The 25,706-nt window shown below is 40.4% G+C and overlaps 1 protein-coding gene and 1 long non-coding RNA gene across 2 annotated transcripts in view; both read left to right on the forward strand.

Annotated features, from left to right (window-relative positions):
* The first annotated feature begins 1,918 nt into the window (after window positions 1-1,918).
* LOC134416729 (uncharacterized) lies at window positions 1,919-9,749 on the forward strand. Its single transcript, XR_010027350.1, has 3 exons — window positions 1,919-1,962; window positions 3,851-3,923; window positions 9,611-9,749. It is a non-coding gene; the product is annotated as an uncharacterized LOC134416729 (long non-coding RNA).
* Window positions 9,750-13,232: 3,483 nt separating this feature from the next.
* TAB2 (TGF-beta activated kinase 1 (MAP3K7) binding protein 2) overlaps window positions 13,233-25,706 on the forward strand; it is a 60,621-nt gene continuing 48,147 nt past the window's right edge. Inside the window, exon 1 of the mRNA XM_063151553.1 lies at window positions 13,233-13,340. The gene's annotated coding sequence lies outside the window, so the exon portion shown is untranslated. The remainder of the gene's footprint in view (window positions 13,341-25,706) is intronic.

The following is a 25,706-nucleotide window of genomic DNA, read 5'->3' on the forward strand; positions in this document are numbered from 1 at the left end:
AATTCTAGTAATAGTTGTAATTTTTTTTTCTAGTAGGAGGGAGAAATGTTACTTTGAGAATGTCATGGAAGAGAAGTGTTCATGTAATGGAACTGTTATGTAATTTGAAATATTGCAGTGGCGCATTTGACCTACTTCCCAGCTTTTGCTGATGTTGAGGTGAGGGGATTCTTTGTTTCCAGGTTATTTTGTGTTGTATGCATGCCAAAAGCCAACAGCTCCATGCTCCCAGTGTGCTTACATTCAGACCAGGTTTTCTTCATGAGTTCCAAAGAACCCATTTTGCAGCAGGGGGAAGGACCCAGCCTTTGCCCAGGTTAGTTCTGCTGCTGTTTGTGGTTTTGGGGAGGTTTTCTTACATGTAAGATGTTTGTAACAGAGCAGTTTGTTGCTGTGCTGTCCTATGTGCATGCTTTTTAATTAAGGCATTTCTAATGTCTCCAAGTTAGGTGCATGGCACTTACTTTTGTTACCACAGGAATAAGTAAATACTGTAAATGTAGGCATCTTCCTACTGCATTAAAACATTAGGAATTACAATCCTCAATACATTACTTTATTAGCAATATTTCAAACACTACACCTGACAGAAACTTATTGCTTACTTCTTATCTGTTTTTACCATAAACAATTGACAATGCCCCCTTTACCTTGCCAGGGAAGGAACGATAAACAGTACTTGCTTTAGATCACATGCAAGTAACTGCTGTGCATTATGCAATGTGATTAAAGACACATGATAAAACTTTCAGTATCTGTTGATCACTCTAAAGAGAGGTATCTTTAAGGTGCCTGTTGCCACCATAGTCCAGGTTCTGTGTGTTGAGTAGAGACATGAAAGAACTCTGCTCATAAAATTATCTTGATTACTGCGGGCTCTATTTTGAGATGGGCTGCAGAGCCAGCTGTGGTTGTAGCTGTGTGCCACAAACTGCTGCTTGGTACTTCCTGCAGCTTTGTGCTCCTGCCTCATCTTCTGTATAGGTTGTTATAAGGCAGATGGAAGAGCTCCTGCTTGCACAGGGTGATCTGGAATAGCATTGGGACTGGGATGATGCTCTGAACAATTTTGCCCAGTAACACCTGTAGTAAAGCCATGAACAGAAGACCTCACTGCAATTTACACTAGTCAGCTCCACAAGGGCAAGGACTAAGAGCCTTCAGATTTACATTTGAAATGCTCTCCTACCTAGCACTAAACCAGGAATTAGTGCTCACTGCTGACTTTTGTGGAGTTTGTAAAGTTTATTTGTTTAAAACACACAGTAATGAGGCCTCTTAATATGCATAACTAGTTTCTTAAACACAATGGGCTTTTTAAGTACTGATATTTCCCTGTAAGTACCAAACTTAAAAGTTTTATGAACTTAATACATAGACAGGTAACCAAAACAGAAGGCATCACTGCTTGCTACATTACAGTGACACTGAAGCTTTACTCAGAAAAATATTTTAAGAGTACATTTTAACACAATGATTATCTGGTCTGCATATTTAGAGGCAGGGCACTGGGTTATCTGAAGAAGAGGTAAAGTGATATGGATATGGCAACTCTGCTACACTTCAATAGCTATTTTCAGCCTAATTTCAGTGCCTAGAAGTCATTCCACAACAATACTGCGAAAAGTACTTTCCAGTGTGATACACACATTTTTTTCCTTGAAAATTTTATCAAATTATTGCAGTTTCAAAATCCATATGAATAAAAGGCACTGCTTCCCAGTATTCTTGATCTGAGAGAGACAATTGCAATACACACCACCTTACAGGAAACGTAGGTGTACTGTCTGCAAGCCAACTCCTCTATTGCAATGCATGGCATTTTAACACTGCACACTATTATTTTATTGCATCATTGAGGATGGCATGTTCTTTCATTTCAGCAAAAAATTACACACTGTGCTACAATTTCTTCTCCCTTTTACAACATTTCTATTGGATTCCACTCTGAAATTATACCAGGTGGGTTTTTTTTTCATCACTACATTGCTTCAGGGTGACTACATATATATAATTTTCTTTGATAATTTATCACACCTCAAAGAAACAGAGAGCACTTGTAATTAAATTGCCCAGTTACATGGCCGTGTGGTCTATGTAATTCCTTTTTTGAAGCTGCATTATCTGAACTGCTGTAGATTAAATTAGATGAAATCACAACTCAAAATTAAGTACTTACACATTCTTAAACTAAAAGTTGGATAAATTAAATTATTGCTTTATCACAGGTGAACAATCAAAAGGAAGCCAATTATTTAGGACATCTTGACTTACATATTTTAAAAGTCACCTCTTGTGCAGCACATGTGTTACTTGTTCTTTATACAGATACCTTATGAGTCTCAGCTGCAGCATTGTAACACCATCTCTTAACTGTTTTCCACACCTGTTTTTATTTTGTGGTGATTTTTCTTTGGGTTTTTTTTTCAGGGTTAAGATAATCATAATCAAAAAAATAACTAAAATTTACTCTCTTTTCTGAGTATTTTATTTTATTTTGGAGTGTCTTCTCTCCTATATAAGCTGATGCATAAAAGCTAGTATAGATATAAACTACAGATTTTTAAAATCCCTAAGTTTCTATGAGTACTAATCATACTTGAAACATGATAATAATTACTTGAATATTTATTGCCTCAAAAACGCACAGATTCTTTGACAATTTAATACATGCATTGTCTTTGTAGACCTTGCTTATTCAGAACAAAAATTTCTGTGTAGTACTCTAGCAAGATTTCCAGATAGAAACACTATTCCTAAAAATTAAACTGATACTTTCTAAATAAGAAACAAAGTCTGTTTATGCTGTTGGGCATCAAGTATTTATAAACAAGGTGAAAAATTACTTATTAAACAAGTTACTAACACTGGTTTAAATCTTCTCTTTTTCTTTTTTTTTCTGAGGATGATGGTCTCACTAAAATAATTATTTAGTGACAATTATTTTAATCAATAACAGTTCAATGCATGTACAAATTTCAGATTACTACTAGGTATTGGATTTTGGTAGTTAGGAAATTGAACCAGATAAACCTCTATGGTTCATTGCACATAGTTCTATGATGCTGCAATGATACCTATTTATTAAATTTAATTACATTTTAAATCTAGTTTTCACTCACCATTACAGTTGGGAGACTATTTCAGAACTTAATTTCTGTGATTAGAAACTTATTTTTGCTTTACTGCAGAGCATTGCCTACTACTGGGACTAATTCTGACAAAGATTAACTGAAATGAGTAGGAGTTTTGCTTGGAGAAGGGCTGATGATTAAACTTTGAAATATGTAATGCATTAGGAAGCTCCCAAACTGAGATCTCAACTGGTGGGAGTTTTTATGGTTCCATTACTACAGCTCTTTTAAACACACAATGCTGAGTTAACTGTTGGTGAACCTGAACTCTCATTCCAGCCGTGCTGTACCTTAGCCTGCTCCCTGCAGCTGGTTTCTTTTGCAGCTCAGCACATCTTAGCTTGCCTGCCCAACTGGACTAAGCCCCAGCATTGCTGCTGTTGCCAAAAAATGAAACTTTCCTTTCTGCCACACTCTCAGTCAATGTGCAGCTGAGTGCTAGGGCTCCTTTGCAGTCCTGTCTCAACGCAAAACCTGCACAATTCCAATTTGCGTTCCGGTCTCCTGCCCATCAGTAGCAGATGACAGCCATACAGCAGAATTGAGATGTGACTCATATGTGTCATTTTCCTCCATTATATTTTCTCCATAATATTATGCATTACAGTGCTTATGTCCAGCTGAACAGGTGGCGCTGGGGTTTACTAGAAGTGTGCAGTTTCAAAAATTATTAAAAACTTTAACCTGATTAATGGTATCTGTATACAACACTGCAGAAATCCACACAGGACCTCAGAAGAACTGGTGAAGAGGTGAATTTTGAAGAAAAAGCAACCTCTGACATAATTGGTAGGAAGAATTGATTTTTTTTTAACAAACCCTATTAATTAGAGTCCCATAACTATCTGTAAGGATTACTGCAGAAAACATTCCTTTGAAGCTACTTTTCTTTCCATCTGTGATCTCATAAGTTTCATGCAGTCAATAATTTTACTGATAAATGTTTGTTTGTTTTTTCTGTGGGGCACTGGGACCATCACCCAGTCTTCTAGGTGAGCAGTGGGCCTTGTGAATAAGACATGAAAAGAAGATTGCAGATCCTGAGTTGTAAAATCCAGTTAGATCAGGAATTTATTAACAGTGGAGTGATGAAACCTGCTTTTCATGTGTGTCAAGGCTGATGTTTCCAGTGGATTCCCTCATGTGTCATAAGGATGAGAGAAGATCCATCTTCATTCTTCCCTTTTGTAAGGATACTGCTTTCAGCCCGGACACTTATTTTCTGAAAAAGTTCCAAACTAGGAACGTGTCTATCAGAAACTGTTCAATGTGCTCTGGGGCTGCAGCTGGCAATGCAGAATGAGCACAAACACCTGCAGGCTGTGCACTCAGCAACCTTGCACCTTTGGAAGACTGGCTATAAGGACAGAGCTACTAAAGATCAGTAAAGGACCTAATTTGAAAACAAATTATGATGTCTTCTGAATGAAGGTTTTTCCCTTTGAAAAGGCAGAATACAATGCACACGCAATGCCTGGTGATTCAGATGTGAAGCAATGCTAAAGGAGTAGATGACACTTATTGTGGAAGTGTAACACATTTTCTCTGTGAGGATGTTAGTGAGAAGGTTGCTGGTACAGCTCCACTGCTGCTGGGAAGTGCCAAAGTGTTAATGCAGAGTCTTGCTGTGACCGCTGGTGCCTCAATGTACAGAAACACATCCTAGAGCACATGGCACAGGATTGTGTCCAGACACTTCTTGAATACCACCAGGAGGGACACTTCACAACTCCTCCGGGTAATCTGTTTCAGTGGTCAGTCACCCACATAGTATAGACGTTCTTCCCCATGTTCAGGTTAAACTTCCCACGCACCAACTTCTGCAAATGAAACTGGTGAAGGATCTGGAACACAAGTCCAATGAGGAGCAGCTGAGGGAGCTGGGGTTGTTTAGTCTGGAGACATTGAGGTTTACCCACTTTACAACTACCTTGAACGAGGCTGTAGATAGGTGGGGGGGGGTTGATCTCCCTGCTAACAAGTGATAGCATAAGAGAAAATTGCTTCAATTGCACCAGTGGAGGTTTAAATTGGATATTAGGAAAGATTTCTTCAGTGAATGGGTGGTCAAGGATTTGAACAGGCTGCCCATGGAAGTGACAGAATCACTGTCCCTTGAAGTTCAAAAAAATGCGTAGATCTGCTGCTAATGGACAAGCTTTAATGCTGGACTTGCAAGTGATAGTTAACAGTTGGACTCAATGATCCAAGAGGTCTTTTCCAACTTGTACAATTCTGTGATCCTGGCTCTTAGGGATGCACTGTTCTTGAGCTTGGAGGAAGTAGTGCTTGAATATTGACTAGCCATCTTCCCTGCAGGGCCAGTTCCCATAGGATTCTTCCAAGAAAGTCACTGAAAGGCAGCTCTCCTGAACTGCAGGGTTGCATTCTGACTTGCTGCCCTTCCTCCTCCATGCAAGATACCGAATTTCATGGTGGCTGTAGCCGAGGCTGCCCCCAGCCCTCACATATGCAACAAAGCCTCCCCTGTTTGGTAGTACATGGTCAAACAGCTCACCATTACTCGTTTTTTCCTCCACCACCTGTGTCAGGAAGTTGTGGCCAACAATTTCCAGAAGCCTCCTGGACTGTTTGTGCCTTGCCATGTTGTTCCTCCAGCAGATGTCAGGGTGGTTGAAGTCCCCCACAAGAGCCAATGTGACTTTGTGGCTGCTTCCAGCTGTCTGTAAAAGGCCTCACCTACTTCCTCCCTGTGATCAGATGGCCTGCAGCAAGCACCACACAGTCCCACCCTGACCAGTCTGCTCTTTAAACCCAGCCTATAAACGCTTGACTTGCTCATCACCCACCCAAGACAGAGCCTGATTCAATCCAAGTGTTGCCTCGTCACAGAGAGGGCAACTCCAGCTCTGCCCCTCCCAGGTCTGGGTTTCCTGAAGGATGTGTGGCCCTTCACACAAGATAGAGCAGCTCTGAATGATGACAGATAGCCCTGTGCTTTGAATGCCAAAGAAGCAAATAGCTACACTAGAATTCATACTTTGCCCCACTGTTGTTAGCAACAGAAAGGTTTTGCTGGAAAAATTAAAATTAGCATGGACATAGTCTGGTAGAATTGTATTCCTTCTGGTTTTGAGAATGATGTAAGTTCTCTTTAAAGGATAAACCTACAACGTCAAATATTCAGAGATATTCTTAGCATAAAAATAAATACACACCAGTGCACAATGCATACTGGAGAATCAGTTAGCTGACATTTATACTGTATATGTAATTATGTGAACTTGAATGAGCAAATTCAGGTGCATGTGTGTAATGAAACTGTTTAAAAAGCTTGGCCTCCTGTTGGTCCTCTTCTCCAGGGAATGCAATGGTATATCTGGAACAGCCAAGCTGTTACTAAACAGTGGGGAAATTGCTTTTGAAACTTGTGCTTGCAAAAACTGTTTCTCCTTGATGTGCAAATCAATTCGCTTTTGGGGGTGCAAGGATGCAAAAAAATGTTTTTCTTCAAATGAAAATTTAAAAAAACAATATTCTGTAGCAGACTAATTGGTTTGCTATCTAAAATGTTTTGTTTCACGCCTGATTTCTTTTCTAAATGTATAAATACCAGCTAGTGTTTTAAAGCTTCTGTAACTGTGAATGGCTCTGCTGTCCCTCACTGCAAGCTACATTTTTATTACTTCTTCCCAAGAAATTTATTTTGCTGACATAGGCCCTAATCCAGTAAAGTGTTAAAACATATGCTTAATTTTAAGCAAGTTGAATAAAGCCAACAAAACTTTCCTATGCCTAAATCTAAGTACAAATTTGTGTTTGGCTTAGCTGGGGTTATAGTCTCTGGGTTATGGTCTAGAGGGCTTTGTGTGTTTTGCAAAATGGATGCCCTCCTGAAGGAAGAACAGAGTTTTGTGGAGTTTTAAGATATGTTGTTATTTATCAGAAGATCTCAAGATAAAAATGTACCAACAAGTGAACACTAAAAGTTTTGGAGATGAATGCTCTCCTCTAAATAAGTATGTCATGCATCTCCTAACAAACTTGCCACCATTTCCTCTTCTTTCACTATGTAACAATGTAGTAGCTGAAAACAGGTGCAGTGGTAGCTGATTGTTTTCACAAATGACCACTGTCTTTTCTGTATTCGTTTTTCTAGTTGTATCAAGAATATTACCTTGGAAAAGAGTTGATCTATCTTCATGCTAGTGAGCTGATGATTTGGAAGTTTAGTATTTCTTAATATTTTGTTCTGTGATACTGAAACATTTTTAATTGTGGGTACACACAAGTGATCTTTTCCCACAGAAAGGGTGAAACCACAGGGGATTATGACTGAAATGCAGCTCAATTTGGAACTTGAAAATCAAACAAGTATAACAGGAACTTGAGGATTCTGATGCAGTAGCTAGAGGACAACTGGTTACATAGAGAAATGCATTCCCACAATTTTCAATTCTGCTGGCAGTCTCGGACAGACCTAGGACACAGTGGACCTGGAATAAGCTGCCTTCTCCTTACAAGGGCTTGCACAAGACCCAGAAGGAAACAAACCAGCACAGTGCATATATAAGCTCACATGATTGTTTTGTTCCACTAGTGGGTTTTCCACTCAAAAGGGGGACCCAGTACCCTCTTCTTCAAAATTGACTTTGTCTAATACCTATCAGCATTACAAAGCTCTGAGTTGCCTTTTTTTTTATGTGGGATGGCTTAAAGGCTTTCATTTGTACCATGCAAGCTGTCAAGGACTGCAGCTGAAGAGAAGAAAGAATGCAGAGAATTTGTACTAAGCTTTAATTTTCCTTAATAGCAGGCACAGGATTTGTTCAGAGAGTTTTATTATTGGGTGATAAGGAAATTACAGCGGTGGGGCAGAAGGCCAGAAGAAGACAGAGAAATATAAAGCCTTGAAACATTTAGGTTTAGAGAGTACTTTGGGTTCTTTTTAAAATATACTAGCCACCTACAAACAGCCTCCTTCACATTTAGGGAAATTTAAACTTAATACAATTTTTGCACCTTGTGTGCTAACATATATAGTAAGATTAAGTATCTTGCAGTTTTCACTCTCACTTCTCACATTTTCGAAATGTGGAAAGGGAAGGGATTTGGCTGAAGTCACTGAGACAGAAGAGGTTAAAATCAGTAGCTAGAGAAAGAAAGAGCTGTAAGACATTCTGCAAGGGTTTTCACTATGAAAACATTCATGCCTGATTTGTATCTGGAACAGGCAAGTCATTTGTTTGGACTTCAAGGTAGGTTTCCTGTCTCAACTCAGCAAGTTATACCTGTCCAGAAACACTTAAACCCATTCTTTGTCTCAGGTTTCAACACAGCATAAAGTTTAAGCAAGTGATTGAAAGGTATTTGAATAGAGATGGACTTTAGCAAGAGACTAAAGGTGTCTTGCTGATCAAGACCCTAGAGACATGTAGGAACTCTATACCAGTATTACATAAATCTTAAGTAAAGTGGAATAAATTTTTATCATTACTTTCTACTCCATTTCCCACAAAGGATAGGAAACAGAGGATTTGGGAATAAACATAATCAATGTTTCTCCTGAAGTATTTTGAAGCCTCAGATGGTCTTGGCTTTTTATACTTTATGTCTTTGCATTATCATAAAATAGTTTAATGAAAAAGGTTTATCATAGCATTAAGTAATATTAAATTTGTCTCCCTAGTAGCTACTGACTCAACTGTATGTCATATGAGCATATGAGTTTTTATTCACACATTTTTAATTCTCTTATTCAGAGCTCTGAAAGATATGTCAAGGATGCACTCTTCCCTACTTACTCAAAAGACTGATTTATTATGACTATCTTCCCCACTTTTTAAAACAATTGTTGAAAAAAAAATTCAGAATTGCTTTGGGTAGACAAAGATATTTTCCTTCAAGTGTAAACATTATCCCAGTAGGCTCATGATCAATATAAACAAGTGTGGGTTTTCTAATGCATTACAAAAAGTCTTACCAAGTCTCAAAACATGCTATTTCTGTATGTCAGTTTAATACATAGACTGCAATAATGTTCTGCTGTAACACAGGTGCCTATGCTTTTACCACTGAAAAGCCTGGGTAGGCTGGCTGTCCTCAAAATCTCAATGGACTTTCCTTCAGCAAAGGCCTTATCCAAATCTTGTGAAGCTGCTAGAACTCATGAACTACTAAGGCACCTCTTAATCACATCCTTATCGCACATGTCATGTTTGCGCTCCGCTCCCAAACAGATGAGCTGCTAGGAAGTGAAAAGGCCGGTGCTATCTTGAAGAAAGGACGGCAGAACCTGGAAAAGAAGAGAGTCTCAGCAGTAATAACAGGAGCTGTTTGTGTTCTGCAGATCGCAAAGGAAAACATCGGGGCACAACAGCTTCTTGTAACTGCACCCAGCTAGTAACTTCCACGTGGAATGGGAGAAGGACAGTGCCTGAAATTGCTTGTGAAATAAGGTGAATTTCTGTACTTCCTTGTCATGTTATTAATTCAAATTCTAATTGTTTTTGTAGGAGAAGCTGCGGTTGCAACCTCAGGCTAGCAGCTTGCAAGGACTGTCCTTGGCCAATGAATGCTACTTCTGTTTTTGTCACCCTTCCAATAGGAGGACTGACAGACTTCCTATCTAGAAGAACAAAAAATAAATTGCCAGTAGAATGTTCAATGGAAAAGTGTCTTTAAAGCTGCCAGTGCTACCTTTTGCTGTGGAAGATGACTCTTAAACTCAATTACAGAAATAATTATGCCAGTTGTTGTGGATTTTAACTGGACTCCTCCTCTTACCTTTCCTAAAGAGCATCAGGAAATTTCAGCATCAGAATTGTCAGTAGCAAGCTGATGGAATTGACTGTACTTTGTAGAAATAGCTTTTCTGTACAGTATGTTAAGAATCATTCCCCAAACCTATTCAAAATTTCATTTTCTAGCAGGGAAGAATATAAACAGTCTGATGAAGGTTTAAAAAAACATGAACTCATACCTTCTATGGCAAAAAGGAGAGTAATCTCTAAAATCTCAAGGGAAAGATGCAAGGCCTTGTGCCTCACTGGTGACAGAGCTTTGATTTGCACCATGGTAAGTTACTCTCAGAATGCACTATTAGATAGATCTGCCAGGTTCTTGTTTCAGATACACAGGAAAACAGTTAATTTCTAATCTCACTACAAAAATCTGATTTCCTAAATAGTTGTGCTTTGAGATTTTGGAAAGGTGCTAAAAACTGATCCAAAATTAGCTGCTATAGGAGAAGAGCTACTTCAGCAACAGGCTCAGACATAGATGTGGTGTGGAGAGCCTGGAAAAGGGGTGGGGGGGACAGTGCAGCTCACTCACATGATCCCAGTGCTTAAGCATTGCAGTAAATTCTGCTGATAGCACAGTGAGAAGTGGTCTCACTCTCCTGTGGTAAATCCCTGTTTTAGCAACTGTAGGCAAAAGGGTCAAATATTTAACTTGGTATTAAACTTAGCAAAATAAACTGAGTTTCTTGTGCAAAAAACATATTCATGTAAGTTTATTATCCTATCTGTCTGAAAGGTCAGGAATGGCTTAACAAAGTTTGAAACAGTTGTGCTGGAAAGCTGAAGAGCAGGGTGCTTGAGCAACGACCAGGCAGACCATGCCTACAGACCATGTCTACAGCACAGGTGGCAAAAGAGAAAGGTTTCATTAATGCACCCAAACACTTGGAGTGGGGCAGTGCCTGGTACAGCTGTGACCTGATGTTCCCACTGCACCTTCTTTCTACTTTAAATTATGGCTGTAATGGACTGCAATAATTTCTGTCTGTTTGGGGAAATACTATTTTGTTTACAACTAACAAACAAATCTCAGTGATTCTCTGTATAGGCATGACACAAGACAGTCTGAGTAATAAGGTTTGGACACGGGCATTCCATCCTCCATGCTGCTCGTGTACAAAAGAACTGCAGACTTCTCTGTTGCAGCTTATGAAAGCAACTGATTCTTAATGGAATGTACATACACACACACCCACCCCTATATTTCCACATTTTGTGAGGGAAAAAAGCTGTCTTCCTCTTCCCCTTTTTTCTATTTTTCCCCCCATCACAGCATAAAAACTCACTATTAGACTCCTTGGTATTTTCTTCCCCTGCCTACTCCAAGCAGTCAGTCCTTGAAGTTGCTTCCCTTGGGATTCTGACAGCTTTAACTAAATGTAGCTGAGAGGGTTTTTTTTCCACTTATTAATGCTTTCATTTAGAAAATGCATTTCCAATCATTTCTGCAAATATCCATTGTTTCAATGGCAAGGTTGTCTTTATTTCTTCTAACAGAACACTTAGCCTCAATTGTCATGAGTAATTTAGTTCCTGGTACAGCATGCTAGATTTTGTATTAGTCTTTGTCATTAGTGTTGCAATTGTTAATTGGCCAGTCTAACAGCTGAGTCTTACAAAGAAAGTGCAGCTCTCTCTTGTCACACCACTGAAATGGATAGTGCAAGGGATGGTTTTAAGGTTTGAGATGATTATGGCCTGCCCATTTTGTAGTACCCTTCACACACTGGCATCTGTGGGAAATCACTGGTGCCTCTGGGAATCAAGGTGGTGGAGAAAACCTTTCTCTCTGTTGATTCCAGCCTAGTCCCACTGTGTGGGAAAACCTGAAAGCTTCAGCACATCCCATTCCTTTCCAGGTCCCATTCTAGGTTACAGGGCTTCAGGCAATTTCTTTCTGCTATAGATAATAAAGATTACTTTAAAATTATTTCTGTGTTTGACTTTTGTGTCTGTATTTTTTCAAGTAAGTTGACACAAAGATGGATGGATGGATGGATGGATGGATGGATGGATGGATGGATGGATGGATGGATGGATGGATGGATGGATGGATGGATGGATGGATGGATGGATGGATGGATGGATGGATGGATGGATGGATGGACTATTGTTATACAACATGGGCAGCACCTGCTCACTGCAGGGATGAAGGAGGATGATTCAAGAGATGCAGGAAGAAAGCAAATATAGGAAGAATAAGGAGTAGATAGTGTAAGGTATCACAACTCTGAAACTCAACTGATTTACTGGATGTTTTTAAAGAGAAAGTTGTCTTTTCATTGAAGCTGAAACTTCCCAAATTACCGAAATATAATGACCTACTTGGACAGCCCACTAAAATTAAGCATGCATATTATGGTCTGAGCCATGGTATTGGTGGGGCTGAGAGGGGAAGAGGGATTCACCAGCATACCGGGCCCCGTTCGCCTGGCGGCATTTTTGGGAGATGATTAACCAGAGCTCTACCTCAGAGGGATGATGGAAATCACGTACTCTGAGTAATGTGGAGTAAGCACTCCTATTTCTGAGAGAAAGCGTCTGGCAATTCCCTCGAAATAACCGTTTTGTTTATAAACTGGGGGGGCGGGAGGAAGAGGGCTTAATTAATATTAATTTTCCTAGGATTTTTTTTTTTTCCTTTTGCAGATGCTGCCCTTCCTTCCCCAGCCCGTTCACACCCTGCTTGCTTTCCAGGCGGGCAGCCCACCTACGCGCCACCGCCGCTTCCCTCTCTCCCTCCTCTGGCGCCGGGCCAGGCGGGACGGTGGCGGCGGAGCAGGAAGGAGCCGCTGTAAGCTCCCGCTCATCCCGGTGTCCCGGGGCGGTCCCGCCGGGGTCCCGGTTCTGAGGCGGCGGCCCCGCTCCCCCTCCCGCTCGCGCCCCGCCCTGAGGGCGGAGCCGGCGGAGGCACCGCCCGCGCGCCCCCCTCCCCCCCCCACCCCTCACGCCCGTCCCGGCGCCCATTGGCGCGCGGCGCATCCCCGTTAGCGCTCGCGGCGCGGTCTCGCGATGCTGGGGCCGCCGCCGCCATATTGTCGCTCTATTTTGATTCGGAGCGCAGAGAGCGCGGGGGGAGGGGGCCGGGAGCGGCGCGCGGCCCCAGCGGCGGCTCCGGCTGAGCGGGAGCGGCGCCGCCACAGCCACCGCACGCACACCCTCACCCAGCCCCAGCCCTCCCCGCCCGCCGCCGCGGCAGCACGGACCCCCCTGCCCTCCTTCCTCCTACTCCTCCTTCCTCCGCCTCCTCCCCCCGCGGAGCGGAACGGCGGCGGCGGGAGGCTGCGGAGAGGGTCGGGTCGGCGGGGTCCCCCCTGCCGGGCGGAGGCGGCGGCGGCGCTGGTGGCGGTAGTGGCGGCGGTAGTGGCGGCGGCTGCTGCCGTGGTGGTGGGGGAGGCGGCGGCGGAGGAGGAGGAGGAGGAGGAGGAGAAGCGGCAGCAGGGTAAGGCTGACCCCGCCGAGACGGGCCTGGTGGCGGCTCCCCGGGCCCGTTTCCTGGTGCCATCCCCGGGGGGCTGCAGGGAGAAGCGCGGGGGGCCGGCAGGGGCGGGGGGCCCGGGGCTTCCGCGGCCGCTCAGCGCGCCCCGGGCTGTGCCAGGGTGAGGAAGACGGGGAAGGCCTGTGCGAGGGGAGGGAGCAGCCCCGGCACCCCGCTCCTGCCGGCGTGCTGGGGCGGGGTGGGAGAGCGGCGACGGGAAGGCTCCGCGCAGCGGGGCGTTCGGAGAGAGATGGAAACTTATTTTCCTTCGCGAGTCGCTGGAGCTTCCCGACGCGGGGAGGGATCGGGGGGCTGCGGCTACCCGGGGAGGGGCGGGAGCTGCCAGCGGGCTCGCCTGGCTGCGGGAGGGAGGGGGAGAGAGAGGAGAGAGAGGGAGGGGCTGGCGCGGCGCCTGGCAGGTGACAGGTGTGAGTGCGCTGGGCGAGACTCCGCCATTTGAGGATGAGTACCCGAATGTCTGAGGTGGGAGGTTTTGGTGCCCCGTGTCTTTGCGGGGGCTGGCTGGGCTCGATTCCATATATAGTATATTTGGGACGTTGGTTTCCATTATTCGAGTCAATTTAGTTGTCGAGTAGACATTCTTGAAATGGCTCTGATAAGAGGGGTTTTGCAGAGGGGAGATACATAGCGCTTCTCGTTTTCTTCCCTTTTTCTGTTTTGTCCCTCTGAGAGACGTGGGAACGCTCTGCGGAGGTGTGTAGCACTCTGTCTCATTCATTGGAAGGCTCGTATGAAAGTCTGAATGCTCAGTCCTGTTAGATGTAGGCAAGGCCTTCAGGGCAGAAATCTGGTGTTCTTTGTGCTGTGCCTGGTGGCTCGGCAGGGCCTGGTTTGTTCCCAAGACTTGTGTTTCTGAATTAATGATGGTAAACACATACATAAAAAAGGAATTCCATAGGGATGCTTGTTAGCAAGGAGTGGGTTTCAGATGTGGTTTTCTAGTCATAAGTTTAGGATATCTGATACAGACTTGATAAAGCAGTTTCTGAAGTTCACCTGTAGAACGCTGGAAATGGTGCTGCACATAATTTTCAATACTCTCACATATGCCTTCTAAACATCAGCATAAGTCAGATAGTCTTAGACTGTTCAGATTAGTTCATGTCATGATTTTACCCACCAAAATGGTACTGCTTGTACACTACTTTATAAGGAGGGCTAATGATGCTGTAGCAATAGCATTATATTCACTATTGCCTACAATTTGCTGAAATCAGGAATAATTTTCAGCTTAGCTATTGATTTGCCAGATAATTGGGCATTTGTGTTTCACATACAAATTTCAATTATTTGTTCTTTGCCTATACTGTTGTAACTGTATGTAATTACACTTGTAATTATATGCTGATACCTGCTTTTGGCAAGAGGGAAGTTCCACTGACACCTTAGGAGAGACATGTCATCAGCTTCAGTGAGTCCTGCTCTCCATTTTAAATGAAAACTTCAGTCAGTTGTGACTGTGATCCATGTGTTAAACTTCAGTATTCTTAACTGTAGATAGTACCTTGATTTGTGCTGCAGCAGAATGAAGCCTCAGTTGAGTCTCAATTTCTTGTAAAAACTGAGAAGACCAGGGTGGTTTTTCTCGTGTTGCTTCACAGGGGAGAGAGCCTCCAAAGGGGAAGAGGCAAGGAAGGTGGTTGGGGGAGGTACTCAGTCTGGGTCATCCCAATTTTGTGTTTAAGAGATACTTGATAAAGATCATCCCTATCATTACCTGTGGGAGCAGTGCCATCTTGCTATGCTGTGCTATGCTACCCTTGCTTATGCCAGCTTTTCACATCTTTGTGAAATGCAAACCATTATCTTTCTCAATACAAGAGAAGTCAAATGGTTCTACTCTCTTCCTTTGTGTGTGCTGATACAATAATACAATTCTTGAAAATGGGCACTCTTCCTATGACAGTGTCCTGTGGAAACTTCTCTTTTCCAGCAGTGACAGAACAGAAGATAGTGGTTTTCTGCACTATGGCGTTGCTTTGAAGGCCAAGGTCTTGTGTTGTTTTATAATGGTTTTTGGTGTTATAGGTAACTCTGTGTTTTTTGAGTCTTGTAGAATTAAACCTGTCATCTGTTCGAGAGATTATTCTCAGAAAAAAAAATATTCTTGCCAGAATATTTTATATTATAGCTTATAGCTATTATAGCTTAAAGAGCTATTGGCGAACTAGTTCTTTGTTTGAGTGTATTTTGAAACATAAAGTTACTGTTCATCCTGTTGCAAGTGCTGCCTTCCTTATCATGATCTCCATGGTTGGAAACACTGGAAGAAATAAGTTGGTGAGACGTGACCTCAAGTTTATGAAATGACTGTAAATTTAGGACTGAGGGATCAGGCTGATCTTTTCTGAACTGCTGCAAGCGGAATGCTGAACCATGTTACTGTTGGTGCTTTTACAGAAAATAGAACAAAAATTCCAGTGATTCAGAACTGGATTTTTTTAAAGCTGTATTGAAAACTCAAATATTTAAATGTTTGACATGAAAGGTAACTTTTTTACCACGAATGTATACAGTGATTCAAGTTGGGTTTTCTCACTTCATTGATGTAGTAGGTTATCTCAAATGGGCAAGTGTGTGCTTTCTGTTTCAAGGAGGAGAAATGCTGTTGGATGCTCCAAGGCATCTTGAACCCTTCTTTGCAACCTGGTCTGGTTTGGATTTCACAAATTTAAATGCAACTGTTTAAGCAAGAAAACTGTCAGATTGGATAATATTTTTTTATAAACTTTCCAATGTCATTAGGCGTTTTTCAGTGTAATAGTTGTTTCAGTTTCACCCTCTCTTGAGAATGCTTAGCAAAAAATCACTGACATAATATTGATGCTTTCCCTGACAGAAGTTTTTGTAGACATTTATCCTAATTATAATAAAATTAGGAATTTATTTTTATTGAACTGATCAGTAAGTAAAACTCTCAATCAAAAAGTTACTACAAATGCTCTACAGACATTTACTGAATTTTCTGGTTTCTGTTACACTGCCTTTAGGTGGTGTTCCTTAATTGGTAGTAATTGGATTCTAGTGAAACCAAGTGAAATAGCTTGACATAAGTAAAGTTAAAAGATCTGTGGGGTTTGTGTGTAGTATCATGATATTCTTGGAACATGACCATTGCTGAATGAACGGCATCACTTGCTATATTCTTGCTGCCATAGGTGCAGTTAAGGAATACTTAAATACATAATATTTTTAGAATGTATTTAGGGGGTTTTTTTTTGTTGGTTGCAAGAAGTCAAGCATAATTTGGTAATGTGCTAAAATAATTGTAAGTTAATACCTAGTCAGACAATTTTACCACACAAATACTTTTTTTTTGTTTGAAATATGCATTCTACTCTTAGAAAAATGCTGTGTGGAATCAATTTTTGTAGCAATGTGCAAAATGAGTAGCTCTTTTCTATTCTAAGCACAGATGAAGATCAGATTTCGCTGTCTTTAGTGATGAGTGGTTTAAAACTCATTCAGATTGGGGTTGTACTATGAACAGAATTTAGTTTTTCCATTATTTAAAAATCAGTGTTTCAGCATGGATTTAAACCTTGTACTCCCTTTAGTGTTTAAAAATCATTACCTTAGGAATACTCCATGGCAGAAGAAAAATGTAGGTTGTATATGTGAGTTTTTTAGAAGTGATCACCCAAGCAACCAGGACTGTACACCTTGTAGTCATATTGTTAGGTTTGCTAGAATTTGCCAAAAATAGGACAAAGCCACTTTATATGCTCACTGCTTTGATGATTTACTTAAGGTAGATTACCACTTCAATGCAAAGTATCTTATGCTTGTTCCAGAATTAATCAAATCTGGTGCTGGCTGGCTGGTCTTCTGGGGCTGCCAATGGAGCAGGCAGAATTGAACCTGCTTTTACTCTCATTGAAAGCATGATTCAAGTTACTTTTTTCTACAAAGCTGCCAGTTTTCACAGAAGTTGTAGAACCCTTTTTATCTGTGGGATTTTGTATTCCTTGAAAATGCACTTGAAAATAATCAGAGGATTATTTTCAAGTAGTTATTAAAAGGACAAGCAAAACACATAAATGCAATTTCTTTAAGAAGCCTTAGTTAATTGGACATGCTAGAAAATAAATTTTTGCAGTTTAGGAGTTCAGAATCAGCTGTTCTCTTGTGGATAAAATGTTGAGATGCACCTATTTTTTCTAAGGTTTTTTAAGAAATAGTTGCTGGTTTTGTATATTTGTGTAGAGATTAACTCTCTTTAATTTGCTTTTCTAAAGTCACAAATCTTGAGCAATCATATTTCATTTAATCTTGTGTCTCAGTAAATTTTGAGCTCATCAAAATTTCAGCAGAGAAATTAGCCAAGGGTCAAGGTGTGAAAGGTTTTACATTATAATAATGTTGAACAAAAATTAAACTCGTTAAAGTTGATGGCTTCATTAAGATCATCTCTTTAGGGGAAAGTTTTGCATGAATTTAGCAGTTACCTGTACTTAACTCCCTGTTGTCTGTGGGGTGAGAACCAGGTATGAAGTGCTGTACTCCTTTCTCCAGTCAGTAGTTGGAGGATGTGAGAGGTTAAGTGTATTGTGGCCAGTGCTTGGGAGAGAGTGGTAAGATAATGGATGTCTGGGATAGAGGTGGAATGTGACTGATTGGAGCACAAGGGCATGGCTGAGACACAGAGAAATCTGTGGGAAGCGGGGCTTGATTACTTCTGCACTGTCTGGGACAGCATCCTGAACAAAAATCACATTTAAGTAGGTTCTTAAGAAGATGAAGACTGAAAAAAAAAATTTGGTGATACTGTTGCTTCCATTCATGACAGAGTCTCTTGAGCTGTGGCTGCTCTTGTGTTTGTGTGGGTCTGATTCAACAGGAGTGCCCAGACTGGCACAGTGTGTGAAGCAGCACAGGGCAAGAATGTGCATGAGTAAGGGAGGAGTTACGTAAGTGTGTAAGACATACACGTTTTTCTCAAAATACACCATCAAAAACATTATTTTATTGTTGCATCATGTAGAGGTAGAGTTTCTTTAGATAATGGGACTTACATGTTGGTTACATGGTGGTAGTACACTTCAGTCATGTCTCTGTGGGCTGTTGCATGCAATGGTACATGTGATGCACTCCCTGATTTATTTGTGAAGCTGAGCCATGGTAGTATCAAATTGTTTTAGTAAGCCTGAAATTACTTGTTTTTTAATATAGATTTATTACAGACTAAAGATTTTATGGAGTTTTTTGAGTCTAGAAATTAGTATTTGCCTGGTACACCTCTCTTTTGTCCACAATGCTAGTAAAAGTGTGTAAGAAATCACTGGCAGATGGGAAATACTCTTTAACAGCAACTGTTTAATTTTATTTGCTGCAGCCTGTCTTTATTTTTCATGAATATACTTTCCTGTTATCAGGTGTTTTTGTAAGTGACTTGTGGAAAGGTCAAGCATAAATATGTTTAGGGAGTAACTCTTAGAGACTGTCAAAGCTAGGGCTTTAGAATGCACTTTTCAAAGGGAATTACACTGTGTAAAAATCCCATGCTGATCCATCAGTTTATCAGCATGTTCTCCAAATGCCCTTTTTAACAGGGTAAATGAGACAGGTTTAGTAAAGTAACTAAAAAAATACAGTATGTTTCAAAATTTAACTACACCACAGACATTAGTTACTGATCTGATGCCTCAGAAGCTGTGAGTGACATGTACATTCAGATAAATTATCTCTCTTCTTGAAGCTGTCTGTGTTCTGGAAATTGATTTCTGTTTTGTACTGAAGGCTAGAAATGCAGAAAAGTCTTTCCATGTGTAAGTCCTAAGCCTGATTTCCCCAGGCAGAAAAAAATTACCTGTTTCACATATATATAGGGGGGAAAGGCACACAATTAAAGAAATATTTAAGTTGTACAGTGTGGTCTGTAATTGCATCTTTTGTTGATTCATGTTGTGTTTAAAGTCTTAAGAGCTGATGTTGCCCCTCCCTGCATCTGTGGGGCTTCACATCTCTTTGCAGTACTCTCCTGTCTTTTTACAGCATTCATAGTTTTTCTGTTTATTTTTTCTTTACTCTTTGAAAGATCTGTGTCATGCAGAATTTATTTCCTTCAACCACTTTACTGACATTTTATCATATTTGTAGGGGAGCTAGAAAAGAGGAAATCAGGTCATTTGTATCCTCTCCATTTACCTTGCCTAGGCATGCTGATGTATACTTTATAGGTGAAGCGTTAGTGCCCTCTTGTTTATACATGACTTTGCCATTCTTTTTGTTCTAATCTTTCTTAAGAGACTCATTCAGCACTTGTCATTTCATTCCCATTTTGTCTCTTCTTCACAGTATCATTGCTAAGTTTGCCCCTGCTTCATTTAGGCTTTCCTGAGAGAATGATAGAAAAAAAAATTCTGAGTTCTGTACTTGGATTTCTTTCTAGTCACTGGACTGGTTCAAACTGCAACTTCCATTTGTCGAACAAGCATTTGTTTTTCAAAGGGAATAGTAGGTTATCTTTCCTAAAGAGCCTTCTTAAGTCTAACAGCCGTAAGCCTGGGAACAGACAATCTCCAGGGGCTCAGCAAAAGTGTGCTTATAAAGGCATTTTAGGTTGATAAGTACAAAACAGTAAAAAAATCTGGTGTCTTGCTCTCTCCTTTTTTTTTTTTTTTTTAAGTACCACTCTTGTCTTTGGTAAATGAGGATAAGATTATTTTGTATGCAAAAAGTTGTGTATTTAAAACTGTCTTACTGTAATAACTGCCAATACCAGATTATTATATTGTATTGACTGGAGTTTAATGTGTATTAGGCCCTTTTGTGCAAGGCAGTGTATAAATATTTATCAAATAAGTCAGTCCTAGAAGAGTTTGCAGTCCCATGAATAATGAATTTGTTTACCTAGGAACATATATTGGATTAGACAAAGACATTTAGCAAAGTATTTTTATCTTTCATTTATTAGGCCTTTTAGTTCTCCGGTAATTTTAAAATTGTTCCAGTCTTTAAAAATTAATTAAAACTGTCTTTGATAGCTGTAATTCATTTAGTGATGTTTTGACATTACTTTTAATATTTGCCTGGAAAACTCATAGAAGAGGTATGACATTGCTTGAGTTAGACCCTCACTGGCTTGTATTCATTGGTAGCTGCTTAGGGTAGAAGTTGGTGTATCCAAGCTGAGAGTTGGAGGTTATCAGAGTGGATCCCATCTGTGACACACTTGGGGCTTCACTCTGAATAACATCTTATTTCTTCAGAAAATGAGTTGAATACAAGGAAAATTTGACCACAAGCAACTTCTTAAAAATACATATTTAATTTTGATTTTTATCTGAGTTAAAACTTAGTATGAACATATATGTAAAAAAAGTTGCTAGAGGGTCAGTTTTTGTGCCTCTACAAGAAGCACATGTTGATCTTTCTTTTCCATGTGTAAAGTGCAACACTTTTTTTGTTCCTCTTCCACAATATCTGGTGAGGGAGAAAAAAATAAATTATCAGCAGCAGGTGAAAGCTGTCGTTTGAATTGTGGAAATTCCTGTTCTTTCCAGTCTCCTGTGTTAAGCAGCAAGGTTCAGAGAAAATACCCATTAATTGTTTCTTCTTTCCCCTGCATGGGGCTGAAAACCCCTGTGGTTTCCAGATCGAAAGGAAATACAGTTTCTGCCAGTAGGGCTCTCATACACATACTGTGGAGGAAAAATATCAGTTTGACAATGTGGTATCTTGGCTGTTCTGATGCTATTGGTTTTGTCAAAGTTGGGAAAGGTACCAAGGATGGCTGCATGGTTTGGATGGATGAAAGTGTCATCCTTCCATGGTGCAGCAGTCTGCATGCAGAGATTGGAGGTGTAGTGTGGTCACATGTGCAGAATGGTGCTGCTTTTCTGGAAGAGCTGCAGTGTTGAGTGAGTTGTTTTGGTTTATTGATACAAAAATAGCCTTAGCTGCCATGAAAGGACTGCTTTCGCTATTTTGTCAGTATTCTTCATACATTAATTACTCTTGAAGTAATATAAAAAATGGCTTTGAGATAGGAGGTTTAGAGTAAAAAATGGAAGAACACAAAGTGTTCATGAGCATCAGGGGCCATATTTTGCTGTGACTGAACAGAGAAGACTGCTTTCACTGACACAAGCAGCTGCTCCCTTGTTCTGGCCTCATCTGTCTGTGAGCCAGGGCAGTTTCTGTATGGGTGGTTAGAAAATGAACCAGATTGCTGTTAAACTTAGGTGATCTCCTGGGCTGAGAATAAGTCCTGGGTGCCGAGGAGCTGCTGGATCAGTCTGGTGGCCTCCTGTAACTTCACACTGAGGAGGTTGTTCTGTGCTACATCAATGACAGGGCATGGACTTGCCATCCTTTCCTCAGAGCCCACAAATAGGTTTTTCTGAGATATGGTAGAAAAAGGAGAATAGATACATAGAAGAAACAAGAGTTAATTAAGCTGGTATTGTGGATGATGAAAGTGTAGACCTGAGAGTGGTCCTATGAAGAGAAATAAGACCTGATCAAGGATTCATCCTTACTCACTGTGGCACTGCAGCTGTTCACAGTCACCAGCTGAAATACTGAAATGCTGTAAATTAAAAGCTAGCCCTTCAAAAAGTAGAACTAACTTCATAAGTTGAAATAATTTAATTAGTTCAACTAACTTCACCACAGAACACATATATGTGGATTCTACCACTAAAATCTTCACTAGTGACCTACCTGGATGAAAGGTGCTAACAGTAGTTTTTTCCTTTTATCTGCACATAATCAAGGAGTCTTAAATGCTTTCAACAGCTGTATTTTAAATTAGCTTTAAGTGATGGTGCCTGCAAGAATCCTAGCAGTCTTCTCTTTGTCAATAAGAAAGGTTTTTACTAAGGTTTTCTGATCTTTAAATGCTGTAGTTCAGTTTTGCAGTGCAGTAGGAAATTCAGGTTCCACTGAAACTAGTCAAAGTGTGGCTAATAGGTAAGTGTAAGTGCAACGAGTTATGTAAACTATGGAAAGAGAAAGATTGAGAGGAAAGGTGCAGCACTTGTTGAACTCTTGAGGAAAAATGTGGCTAAATTAGGATAGCAAAACAGATGTTTTGTAATGATGTTCATGCTTTGCCTGTATACTACAAGGGAGCATTATTTGTTGGAGTTGGAGCCTTTTATAACCTTTAGTGGTTATAAGACAAAACTAGTGAATCTCTTAAATTATAATCTGCTATTCAAACATATTCATGAATACAAATCTTCATTTAAAGATGGGTTAATTAAAAGTAGTGTGTAGGTGTTCTCTTTCTTTCAGTTGCAGATTTTGAATGGACTTTGGAACTCAGCAGTAGTTGCTAATCTGGCCTGCATGTTCACATTCTTGGCTGGCAGATACCAACAACTTCTTCAAGCTAAAGCTTAGGCTGTGCTTTCTCTTGTGTTTTCTTGCTTGTGTTTATTATATTGGTTTTGCTTGATTTCTTAGGGATTTTGATTGCCAGTAGTATTGCTGTGACAAGAGAGTATCTTCAAGTACCACCTAATGGAGTTAGCAGAGTTGATGAAGCTACAGGCTTCCTTCCTGTTGAAACCAGCCAAAAGAACAGGCCAAACTGAAGCTTATGTTTCTTCAGTGCAGAGCCAGGGACAGCTCTCTGGAAGGATTTTTCCACTCCCCATCAATGAGTGAGGAAATTCTTGCCAACGCAAATGAGATTGAGACCTTCAATTTGCCTCAACATAATATAGTTTCAGAGGAATACATCATCTAGAAAAATATTCAGAGTTATACTAGCATGGAATCTTGTTAGGTAAAAGAAATTTGTCTTTATGTTTGAAGTTTTTCAGAGTCTTGGACAAAACAGTATTTCAGCATTGTCTGTGTGACTTCAAGCTGCTGCCTGTTTGTGATAAGGGCAAGTCATCACCTTACACTGTCATGTCAATGAATGCTGCAGAATGCCTGCAGTGATTGTGCAGACTGTCGAATTCACTGCTTTCAAAAGCCCTTTCTCGTTTTGGTTTACTATTGCCACCTTCTCTGCTGCTGTAGCTTTGTTTTTTGGTATGTATGGATTGACTGGGATTTTAAATTGTTTTAGGAGAAGCCTAGCAGTGCAGCTTTGTTTGCCTTATGAACTTAAAAATTTGTTGTCACTACTTTATCATCCTTTCTGAACCTCTTGTTAGAATGTAATTGGAAGGAATAGTACTTTGCTATTTATTTGTGGGGGAAATGGTGGTGATATCACAATATTAAAGCATGAGGTGTTTTTTTTTTAATACATTGGTTCTTGCCAGTTCCTCTGAAAAGTATCCATTTGCATTTTTTAATTATGCCTGCCTTTAAAGAATGCTGCCTGTAACCTATAGCTTATTGTTTTAGCAGGACAAACATTAGAAAAATCGGGGTGAGTAAAAATGGAATTCTTGTGAAATACAGAGCTAAATAGTTACAAATCCTTTGCTGCTTTATCTGTGTGACACTGTTCATTTTATCTTTCAAAAGTCGGTCTACTTCTATTAACAGGCCTCTTATCTTTGTTGCAAATGCAAGAAATGTATTAGTATGTCAAAGCTGTGCAGAGATATCCAGACTAGCAGAGATACTTTTTCACCATGCTCTTGTTTAATATTTATTTTCATAAAATGAGTTCTCTGCTTTCTTTAGATTCCTGAAAATACACAATCTCTGGCTATATCTCTGATTAGAAGAGAAACATTGAGGTTTAACAGTTCTTCTTAATTGTATGTACTTCTTATATTTTCCTCCTTTTTTTTTTCCTTAATAAAAGGCTGTCAGCTGATATTAACATCCAGTAAATATATCCAGACAATACCCAGAAAACACAGCGGGAAGTCAAAATCTGAGTAGAAATTGCTTATTTCTACACTTCTCTTCTGCTTGTCTGTCCATGGTTTACAGAGAGGGCTCGGAATAGGGATCACACAAGGACAAAATCTTAATTGCAAGTCCTCTGGATTTTTTATGTGAATTTTAGCCTTGTGTAAAACTTGCTGCTGCCGTTGGATTCTTTTTCTTCCCAAGTGATGTGAAAAAGTGGAAGACCGTAGAAGGCTGAAAGCTCTTTACTCTCCTGGTGCCATGAGGCATCTTTTCTTTCTCAGCTTTCCTGTTACTTTTCCCTTGTCCGCCTTTTTCAGAGCAGGTTACTTAGTTAATTTTTTCCTTTTGCGTAGCTAGTTGTCTTGTTAGTATGTATCTGACAGGGTTCTTGTAAGGAATTTTAGTTTAAGGTAGGAAAAACGTAGATGATAGGTTACTTTGTAAAAGGGTTAGTAGTTGTCTTTTAAAGGTTGTAACAGCAGGAAACAATAGGTACTGAGAAGCTGTGAATGCTGGAGACATTTCAGCTCTTCCTGGCTTTCCTCTCCCCTTTCCTTGTTAATCGCCTTCCCCCAGTCTTGTGTGGAGTAAAATGCAGAAAAAAAGATCAGTGGTATTAGTCCCTTACATAATAGCAAGTGCAGTGATCACATTTTCCTTTCCTTAACAAAAGGATGGAGAACAACTGGCGCTCTTATCTTCCTTGAAGACAGTTCATAATGAAATATGGGGAACCTACAGAAATAGCAAATTTAAAAATTATCTATTATCAATTTCTTGATGAGAAATCTAAATCTTATTCTAGAAGATAAGTATGGGAAGCTAACTGGGAGCTAGAGGAATAGTTACTTAGATATCTGTCTGTTACTTTCTCTACTTGGGCATCAGATGGGGCCTTGGAAGAAAAGCAACAAGAAAACCAAGTTGTATGGGCACCACCATGAATATTTCTATTTGACTCATGCCTATCAGTGTCTGTTACCTCATCCTAGTGTTGGTGGAGGTTTTTGGCTGGATTTTTGTTTATTTTCTTCTACTACAAATTTGGCAGAAAATAAGTGGAAACTAGAGGCTTCCTCCCAGATATTGCAGTGATGCTCTTGGGTTTGTCCTTATATGTGTTGGTTTGGGAACTAATAGAGAAGAAAGAGAAAACAACAACTAGTTTTCCATTACTACACTTCACCCTTTCTTTTCCCCCTTTTTTCTGGCAGCTGTCGAAAGTCCTCCACTATTACCCCAGGGATTTCTGCCAGTGTTGTTTCACAGGTGAAGATAACTGCAGATACAAAGTAAAGCTTTGTTAGCCTAAAACTATGGCAGCCCAGCTGTGAGTCTCTTCCTAATATGGACACCCTTTATATCTAAGGATCTCAGTTGACCTTCTAGAGAAGAGGATTGTCAGAAAAGGGGAGTTCTGTGGCCAATTTTTTTGCTTGTCATAATGTGTTAAATAGCTAAAGGTCTTTTCTTCACTGACTCTTGGTGGGAGGTTCTCTTTTGGTGTTGTCCTACCAATCTTTCTGAAACTTC

This window comes from Melospiza melodia, chromosome 3, assembly GCF_035770615.1.
Source record: "Melospiza melodia melodia isolate bMelMel2 chromosome 3, bMelMel2.pri, whole genome shotgun sequence".
NCBI lineage: Eukaryota > Metazoa > Chordata > Aves > Passeriformes > Passerellidae > Melospiza > Melospiza melodia.